At 37.7% G+C, this 8,561-nt stretch overlaps 1 pseudogene; it reads left to right on the forward strand.

Moving 5' to 3' along the window:
- The first annotated feature begins 3,458 nt into the window (after positions 1 to 3,458).
- Positions 3,459 to 5,391, forward strand: LOC138172540 (heat shock cognate 71 kDa protein pseudogene; annotated as a pseudogene).
- Positions 5,392 to 8,561: the final 3,170 nt, after the last annotated feature.

Here is an 8,561-nt window from a genome sequence, read left to right on the forward strand (position 1 = left end):
ATTTAAAAATGCCTTTGTATTATCTTCAACTCTTCCTTCTACTTCAACCTATATATCAAACCAGTTCCTTTTGCAATATCTATTTATACTGGTTCCTTTCTCTCAATTCCCACTGCTGCCATTATAGTCAAGATCTCATTACTTGAAACCTCATAAAATATTTGCTTGCCTCTCTCTTATTTACATATCAGGGTATTACTTTGTACTATAATTATTTTTCAATGAAATGAACCTCTAAAAGCCAAGGAAACAATTAATTACAATGACCAATATCAGTTCTATAGAGATCACAGTGAAATAACTGTTGCTTCTCTTAGTTATAAAATGGGTAATGAGATTTGAAATGTGGTTTTATATCCTAAGAGATATAGTCCCTGCATTAATTGCTTTTGCTGATTTCCCCCCTTAATTGTTATAGGGAAGAGTTCAATAGGGGAAGGGAGGTTGACTTTGGTATACAAAGGACAGCGATACTACTTTTAAATTTTATGTGTTTATGTGTCCTATTCCTCTATTAGTTTATACTTTTCAAAAGGCCAGGGAACACATTTTATAAAAGCTTAGCATCTTACAAAGCTTGACATTTTTATAATACTCTACAAAAAGTACATATTAAAAAATTGTTATATGAACTTCAGAACCAAAGTATTACCATCCCCATGTGGCATATAAGAAAGCCGCTGATCAAGGTCGCCTGTGTGAATTATCTGAAGTGATAAAGGTATTTGATGGTAGAAACCAGACTAGAATTTAGCTCATCATGCTACAACTTCAATGTTATTTATACCAAACATCTTATGTTAGTAGTGACCCTTTCCACACTTAGACATAATGCCACTCTAGGATTGGTAGATGTAGAGAAACTCAAATTTCCACTTAACCTCAAAGTTCCTATGAACAGACACAACTATTTAAAGTAAAGAAAAAATAATATCTTCTCCATAAAATGTTATAATTGTGTAATTTCAGGAAATTTTGCTAAATATTGGGAAGTTCTAGGAAAAAAAATACATTCAGTAGGTTTTCAGATTGGAAAAAAAGAAGAGACATTTTCATACTGAAGAGAAATCACTATTTCCTTTTCCTCCTCCTCCTTCTTCTTCTATTCCTCCTCTGTTTCCTTTGTTACCTTTTATCTGCTTTTATTCATCCTTTTCAGCTGCCTGAGCTTACCTTCTCACTCTCCTTCAATGTCACCTTCATTCTTCCAACAGGAAATATACATATTTTTTAAAGAAGAAGAGATAGAGTCTGAGTGAGAAAGATGAAAAAAAAATTAAATGGAGTTAGGGACAAAAATAATAGAAACTATTGAAGAGAAAGATTCCAGCAGCAATTCAAGAAATTATTTGAGAAATTAAGGCTGACCATCATTTGGAAGTTTTCCCAGCATTGTCTCTACTGTTTTCATCTATTAGCCATCAATAGAAATTGCATTGTCTAAGAACAGAGACACTAAGGTAGAGCTGAGCTACTTATGCAAGCCTGTGGTTTTTGTGAATTGTTTTTCTGCTAGACTGAGAACTTAATATAGACTCCCTATAAAGTACTAAGTAAAACATGTTCAAAGGGGCACCAGCTGCTTTTTTTTTCCTTGACATATATTAATTCTGGGCAGTTATATTAACTACAAATTCACCACATGCACCCCACTTAGAATCTCTAGCACAGGAAAGATTCTTCTTTAAAACTTTTAAAAAATATTTTATTTTTCCCCAATTGCGTGTTAAAATAAGCTTTAACACTTAAAAAAAGTTTTTAGTTCTAAAACCTATCCTTCCCTCTGTCTCTCCCCTCCCCCTCCTTAAGACTATAAGTAGTTCAATATAGTTTATGCACATGCAATCATGTAAAACATTTCTGCATAAGTCATTTTGTACTAGAAGATTAGAATAAAAGAGGATGAGAAAATACTGTAGAATAATATGTTTCTATCTGTATTCAGACAACATCAGTTCTTTCCCTGGAAGTGTTAATATGCTTCATCATGAATCTTTTGGAATTATCTTTCATCAATGTATGCTGAAAATAGCTAAATCTTTCACAGATCTTCATCATACAATATTGCTGTTATGGTATAGTATTCTCTAGGTTCTGCTCACTTCGCTTTGCTCTGGTTCATTTAAATCTTCCTATGTTTTTTCTGAAATCATCCTACTTGTCATTTCTTGTCAACAATACTATTCCATCACAATCATATACCACAACTTGTGTAGCTATTCTCCAACTGTGGGACATTTACTTGATTCTCAATTCATAACTATCACAAAAAGAGCTTCTATAAATATTTTTTTTGTACAAATAGGCCCTTTCCCCTTTATTTGATGTCTTTGAGATATAGACCTAGTAATGGCACTGCTGGATCAGTGGGTATACACAGTTTTATAGTCCTTCAGGTATAGTTCCAAATTGCTATCCAGAATGACTGGATCAGTTCCCAACCCAACAACAATGCATTAGTACTCTAGTTTTCACACCTCCCCACCAACATCTATCATTTTCTCCTTTTTGTCATATTAGCCAGTCTGATAGGTGTGAGATGATACCTCAGAGTTGTTTTAATTTCCATTTCTCTAGTCAATAGAAGACATAAATCTCTTAATGCAATTTTAGCTCACCTTACCTTGCCTGGCTGTTAAATAATTAAATTGTGTGATAGGGATCTGTTTTTCCACTTATAAAATTCCTTTCCATTTCTCAAACTCTATACTTGATTTTTTTCTAAGACTGCTATATACTGGTATCTCTCCCATACGATATTTGTGAAGTTCACACACATACACACACATAATTTATATAAAATATTATTTACTATTAGTTTACAAAATTCAATTCCACAATTTTCTGAGTCCCAAATTTTCTCCCCTTTTCCCCCCAAATGGTGGCATGGAATCTGATATATAGTTTCTGCATATACATACACATTAAAAATTAGTCAAATTGCAAAAAAGTATTAAAGCCAATGGAATGAATAGCAAGGAAGAAGAAACAAATAAAAATGAAAAAGAGAGAGTTAGTAGTTTTCTTCAATCTGTATTCAGACTCCATAATTCTCTCTCTGGATATGGATAGCCTTTCCAATCATGAGTCTTTTGGAGTTTGTCCTATAACCTTGCATTACTGAGGGGAGCCCATCCTGTCAAAGTCAGTCATCACAAATACGATGTGTCTATAATCAGGTGCAAAGTTCTCATGGTTCTGCTCCCTTCAGTCAGCATGAGTTTATATACATCTCTCCAGGTTGTTATGAAGTCTGTCTGCTCCTCATTTCTTATAGCACAATAATATTTCATTACATTCATGTACTAAAATTTGTTTAGCTATTCCGCAATTGATTGGCCTCCCCTTGATTTCCAATTCTTTGCCACCACAAAAAGAACTGCTAAAGCTACTCACAGCAGCAGCAGCCCTTCTCTCTCCACAGTGGTCAGCTAAGACCCCCTGACTCCCCAGCAACCATGTCGAAGGGACCCACAGTTGGCATTGATCTTGGCACCACTTACTCCCGTGTGGGAGTCTTCCATCATGAGAAAGTGGAGATCATTGCTAATGACCAAGGAAACAGGACCACCCCAAGCTACATCGCCTTCACCGACACAGAACAGTTAAGTGGTGATGCTGCAAAGAATCAAGTTGCAATGAACCCCACTAACACAGTTTTTGATGCCAAACGTCTGATTGGTCACAGATTTGATGATGCAGTTGTACAATCAGACATGAAACATTGGCCTTTTACGGTGGTGAATGATGCAGGCAGGCCTAAGTTCCAAGTGGAGTACAAAGGGGAGACCAAAAGTTTCTATCCAGAGGAAGTATCTTCTATGGTCTTGACCAAGATGAAAGAAATTGCTGAAGCTTACCTTGGGAAGACTGTCACAAATTCTGTGGTCACAGTACGAGCCTATTTCAATGATTCCCGATGACAGGCCACCAAAGGTGCTGCAACCATAGCTGGTCGCCATGTGCTTTGAATCATCAATGAGCCAACTGCTGCTGCTATTGCTTATGGCTTGGACAAAAAGGTTGGTGCCGAGAGAAATGTGTTGATCTTTGACCTTGGAAGTGGTACTTTTGATGTCTCCATTCTTACCATTGAAGATGGCATCTTTGAGGTGAAGTCCACAACTGGGGACATCCACTTGGGTGGGAAGGACTTTGACAACTGAATGGTCAACCATTTCATTGCCGAGTTCAAGCGAAAGCACAAGAAGGACATCAGTGAGAACAAGAGGGCTGTTTGCTGGCTCTGCACTGCTTGTGAACGTGCAAAGTGTACCCTCTCTTCCAGTACCCAGGCCAGTATTGAGATTGATTCCCTCTATGAAGGTATCAACTTCTATACATTAATCACCTGAGCCCATTTTGAAGAGCTGAATGCTGATCTCTTCCGTGGCACCCTGGACCCTGTGGTCTTAAGAAGGCCTTAAGACATGCCAAGCTAGATAAGTCTCAGATTCATGACATCGTCCTGGTGGGTGGTTCCACTCGAATCCCCAAAATCCAGAAGCTTCTGCAAGACTTCTTCAATGGCAAGGAGGTCAATAAGTGTATCAATCCTGATGAGGCTGTTGCTTATGGTGCAGCTGTCCAGGCTGCTGTTTTGTCTGGAGATAAATCTGAGAATGTGCAGGACTTGCTGTTGTTGGATGTCACTCCTCTTTCCCTTGGAATTGAAATGGTTGGTGCAACTATGACCGTTCTGATCAAACGTAATACTACCATCCCCACCAAGCAGACACAGACCTTTACCATCTATTCGGACAACCAACCTGGTGTGCTTCTTCAGGTTTATGAAGGTGAGAGAGCAATGACAAAGGATAACAATCTGCTTGGCAAATTTGAGCTCACAGAAATTCCTCCAGCACCCAGGGTGTTCCTCAGACTGAAGTAATATTTGACATTGATGCAAATAGCATCCTCAATGTTTCTGCTGTGGATAAGAGCACAGGCAAGGAGAACAAGATCACTATCACCAATGATAAAGGATGTCTGAGCAAAGAAGACATTGAGCGTATGGTCCAGGAGGCTGAGAAATACAAGGCTGAGGATGAAAATCAGAGAGACAAGGTGTCTTCCAAAAATTCTCTTGAATCTTATGCTTTCAACATGAAAGCAACTGTAGAGGATGAAAAACTGGAAGGCAAAACTGGTGATGAAGACAAACAGAAGATCCTTGACAAATGTAATGAAATAATCACCTGGCTGGATAAGAACCAGACTGCTGAGAAGGAAGAATGTGAGCATCAGCAGAAAGAATTGGAGAAGGTCTGCAACTTCATTATTTCTAAGCTTTACCAGAGTGCAGGAGGCATGCCTGGTGGGTTCCCAGGGGGTGGAGCAGCCCCATCTGCAGGTGCTTCTTCTGGACCCACAACTGAAGAGGTAGACTAAACACACCAGAAAGAGCATTCCACACAGCTTTCCAAAAATTGAAGGACTCAAATTTGTAACTAAGGCAGTAGCAGTTTAAAAGTAACATTTAAGCTACTGTTTAAATCTGGGCATTCTGAATACTTGAATGTATGCAGAGGGAGAGAAGTGAACAATATTGAACTTTATCAGTACTATAAACAAATGGAAATGCAATTGTCCTCGAGAATAAAATCTATTTAAAATTGGCACCATACAAAAAAAAACTGCTAAAAATATTTTTGTACATAAAGATCCTTTTCCCTTTGGATGATATCTTTGGGATACAGCCCTGGAAGTGGTATTTCTGGGTCAAAGGACATGCACATTTTTATAAATCTTTTAAACCAACAATGCATTGGTGTCCCATTTTCCCCACATGTTCTCCAGCATTTATTGTTTTCCTATTTTGCCATGTTAACCAATCTGACAGGTGAGATGTGGTGCCCAAGAGTTGTTTTGATTTGTATTTCTCTCATCAATAGTGATTTAGAGCATTTTTTCATGTGATTATAGATATCTTTAATTTCTTCCTCTGAAAACTACTGTTCATATCCTTTGACCATTTCTCAATTGGGGATTGACTTATATTCTTACAGATTTGACTCAGTATATTTTAGAAATGAGGCCTTTATCAGAGAGACTGGTTATAAAAATTCTTCCCCAATTTTCTACTTCCCTCCCAATCTTGGTTACATTGGCTTTATTTGTTCAAAAACGTTTCAATTTAATGTAATCAAAAGGATTGGTTTTGCATTTTGTAATGTTTTTTAACTCTTGTTTGGTCATAAAATCTTCTCTTCTCCATAAATCTGGCAGGTAAACTATTCTTTGCTCTCCCAGACTGTCTGCAGTATAAGCCTTTATATCTAGATCATGCACCTATTTAGATTTGATTTTGGTATATGGTGTAAGATATTAGTCTATGCCCAGTTTCTATCATACTATTTTCCAATTTCCCTAGTAGGTTTTATCAAGTAGTGAGTTCCTACACCAGAATCTGGTGCCTTTGGGTTTATCAGACAGTAGATTACAATAGTCATCAACTACAGTGTCTCATGTACGTAATCTATTCCACTGATCCACTACTCTATTCTTCAGACTGTAAAAGGAGTTTTGATGACTGCTGCTTTATAATACAGATTAAAATCTGGTATGGCTAGGCCATCCTCCCTAGCATTTCTTTTTATTAATTCCCTTGATATTCTGGAACTTTTGTTCTTCCAGATGAATTTTATTGCTATTTTTCTAGGTTTGTAAAATAATTTTGATTAGTTTGATTGGTATAGCACTTAATAAGAAAATTAATTTAGGTAAAATTGTCATTTTTATTTTATTAGCTCAGCCTAACCACAAACAACTGATGTTTTTCCAATTATTTAGATATGACTTTAATTGTGTAAAAAGGGTTTTTTTTTCCTCAGTGTGTGTGTTTATTTTCCCTTGTTTGCCTTTTTATGTCTCTCTAGTCTTATATTTCAAGATCAAATTTTCCACCTTTTCACCAGGAAGGTCTGGAAGTTCCTTATTTTATTGAATGATCTTCTCCTTGCCTGAAAGATTATGCCCAATTTAGCTGGGTAGTTGATTCTTGGTTTTAGCCCAAGCTCCTTTGCCTTATGATATATCCTATTCCAATCTCTCTAATCTTTTAATGTGGAAGCTGGAAGATCCTGTGTTATCCTTACTGTAACTCCACAATATTTGAATTGTTTCTTTCTGACTGCTTGCAGTATTTTCTCCTTGACCTGATAATTCTGGAATTTGGCTACAATACTCCTTGGAATTTTCAATTTGGAATCTCTTTCAGGAGGTGAACAGTAGATTCATTCAATGACTATTTTGCCCTCTGGTTCTAGGACCACAGAGCAGTCTTCCTTGATTACTTCTTGGAAGACACTTTTGAGGCTCTTTTTTTTTTCATCATGAATTTCTGGTAGACCAATAAATCTTAGATTTTCTTTCCTGGATCTATTTTTCCAGGTCACCAGTGAGATATTTTACATTTTCTTCTATTTTTTTTTTTCATCTTCTAGTTTTGTTTGACTAATTCTTGATGTCTCATAGAGTCATTTGCTCCAAATTGTCTGATTCTAATTTTTAAAGAATTGTTTTCCTCAGTTTTTACCTCCTTCTCCATTTGGTCAAACATCATTTTTAAGGATTTATTTTCTTCTGTTAGGTTATGAACCTCCTTCTCCATTTGGTTAATTGTATTTTTTAAGGAGTTACTGTCTTCAGTAAAGTTTTTTTTTTATTCCACTATGGCAATTTTATTTTTTAAATAATTGGTCAATCCTCTTTAATTGGGCTTTTAAATCATTCTTGAGCTCTGCCAAGAATGCTTTTTGGGCTTGAGATCAGTTCATTTTCTTTTTGAGACTTCAGTGTGGGCGCAGTGTCAATGCTGACATCTTCTGAATATGAATATTGCTCTTCCTTTACACCATAACAGGATTCTAAAGATTTTGTTTTTCCAATTTGTTTTTTGCCCGTTATGATTGCTTATTTCCTGGAACAGAGGGCCCTGATCCATGCTTTGTCTGCTGGGAGTTAGGGGCTTGTTCATTGGCTTTGTGTGCTGTGGCATCTGAGTGCCTAGACTGAGGGCAAGGTCAGAACTTTCAGCATTTCTCTGGGGTTACAATGAAGCTCACAGTGTGAGGTATGGGGGAGAGGTGATCTGGCCACTTCAAAATTCCACCTCTGCACCCCTGGGCTAGATCTCAGGTAGGCACAGCCACTGGTGGCCAGGGCAGTGCTGGTGTCTGCCAGTTCCCCTGGTTGTGTGAAGGCACAGCTGGGGTTCTGTTGTTAGAGCTTGCTGGCTCCAACCCCCTGCAGTTCAAGATCTTCCACTTGTTGCTTGGTTGAGATGGGGCTTCTTGTGCTGCCTCCTGTCCTGCACTTTAGCCTCAGCACAGTCACAACCATACCCTTCCTTTAGGACTCCCAAGGCTCCATCTGGTTCCACTATTTCAGGATTTTACAGTGAGACAATATTCTCTGGGTTTTTCAGGGTCAGAGAGGGAGATGGAGCAGCTACAGTTTACTTTGCCCTCTTGGCTCTGGAAGTTCAGGTAGGTCATTTTTAAACTTCTAGAAAGACTATGGGTTGATAGCCTTAAGATTAGTCGCTGCCACTGCCCCAA

Source organism: Petaurus breviceps, unplaced genomic scaffold (genome assembly GCF_028583685.1).
Source record: "Petaurus breviceps papuanus isolate PSGF00001 unplaced genomic scaffold, PetGlider_PUasm1.0 551, whole genome shotgun sequence".
Lineage (NCBI taxonomy): Eukaryota > Metazoa > Chordata > Mammalia > Diprotodontia > Petauridae > Petaurus > Petaurus breviceps.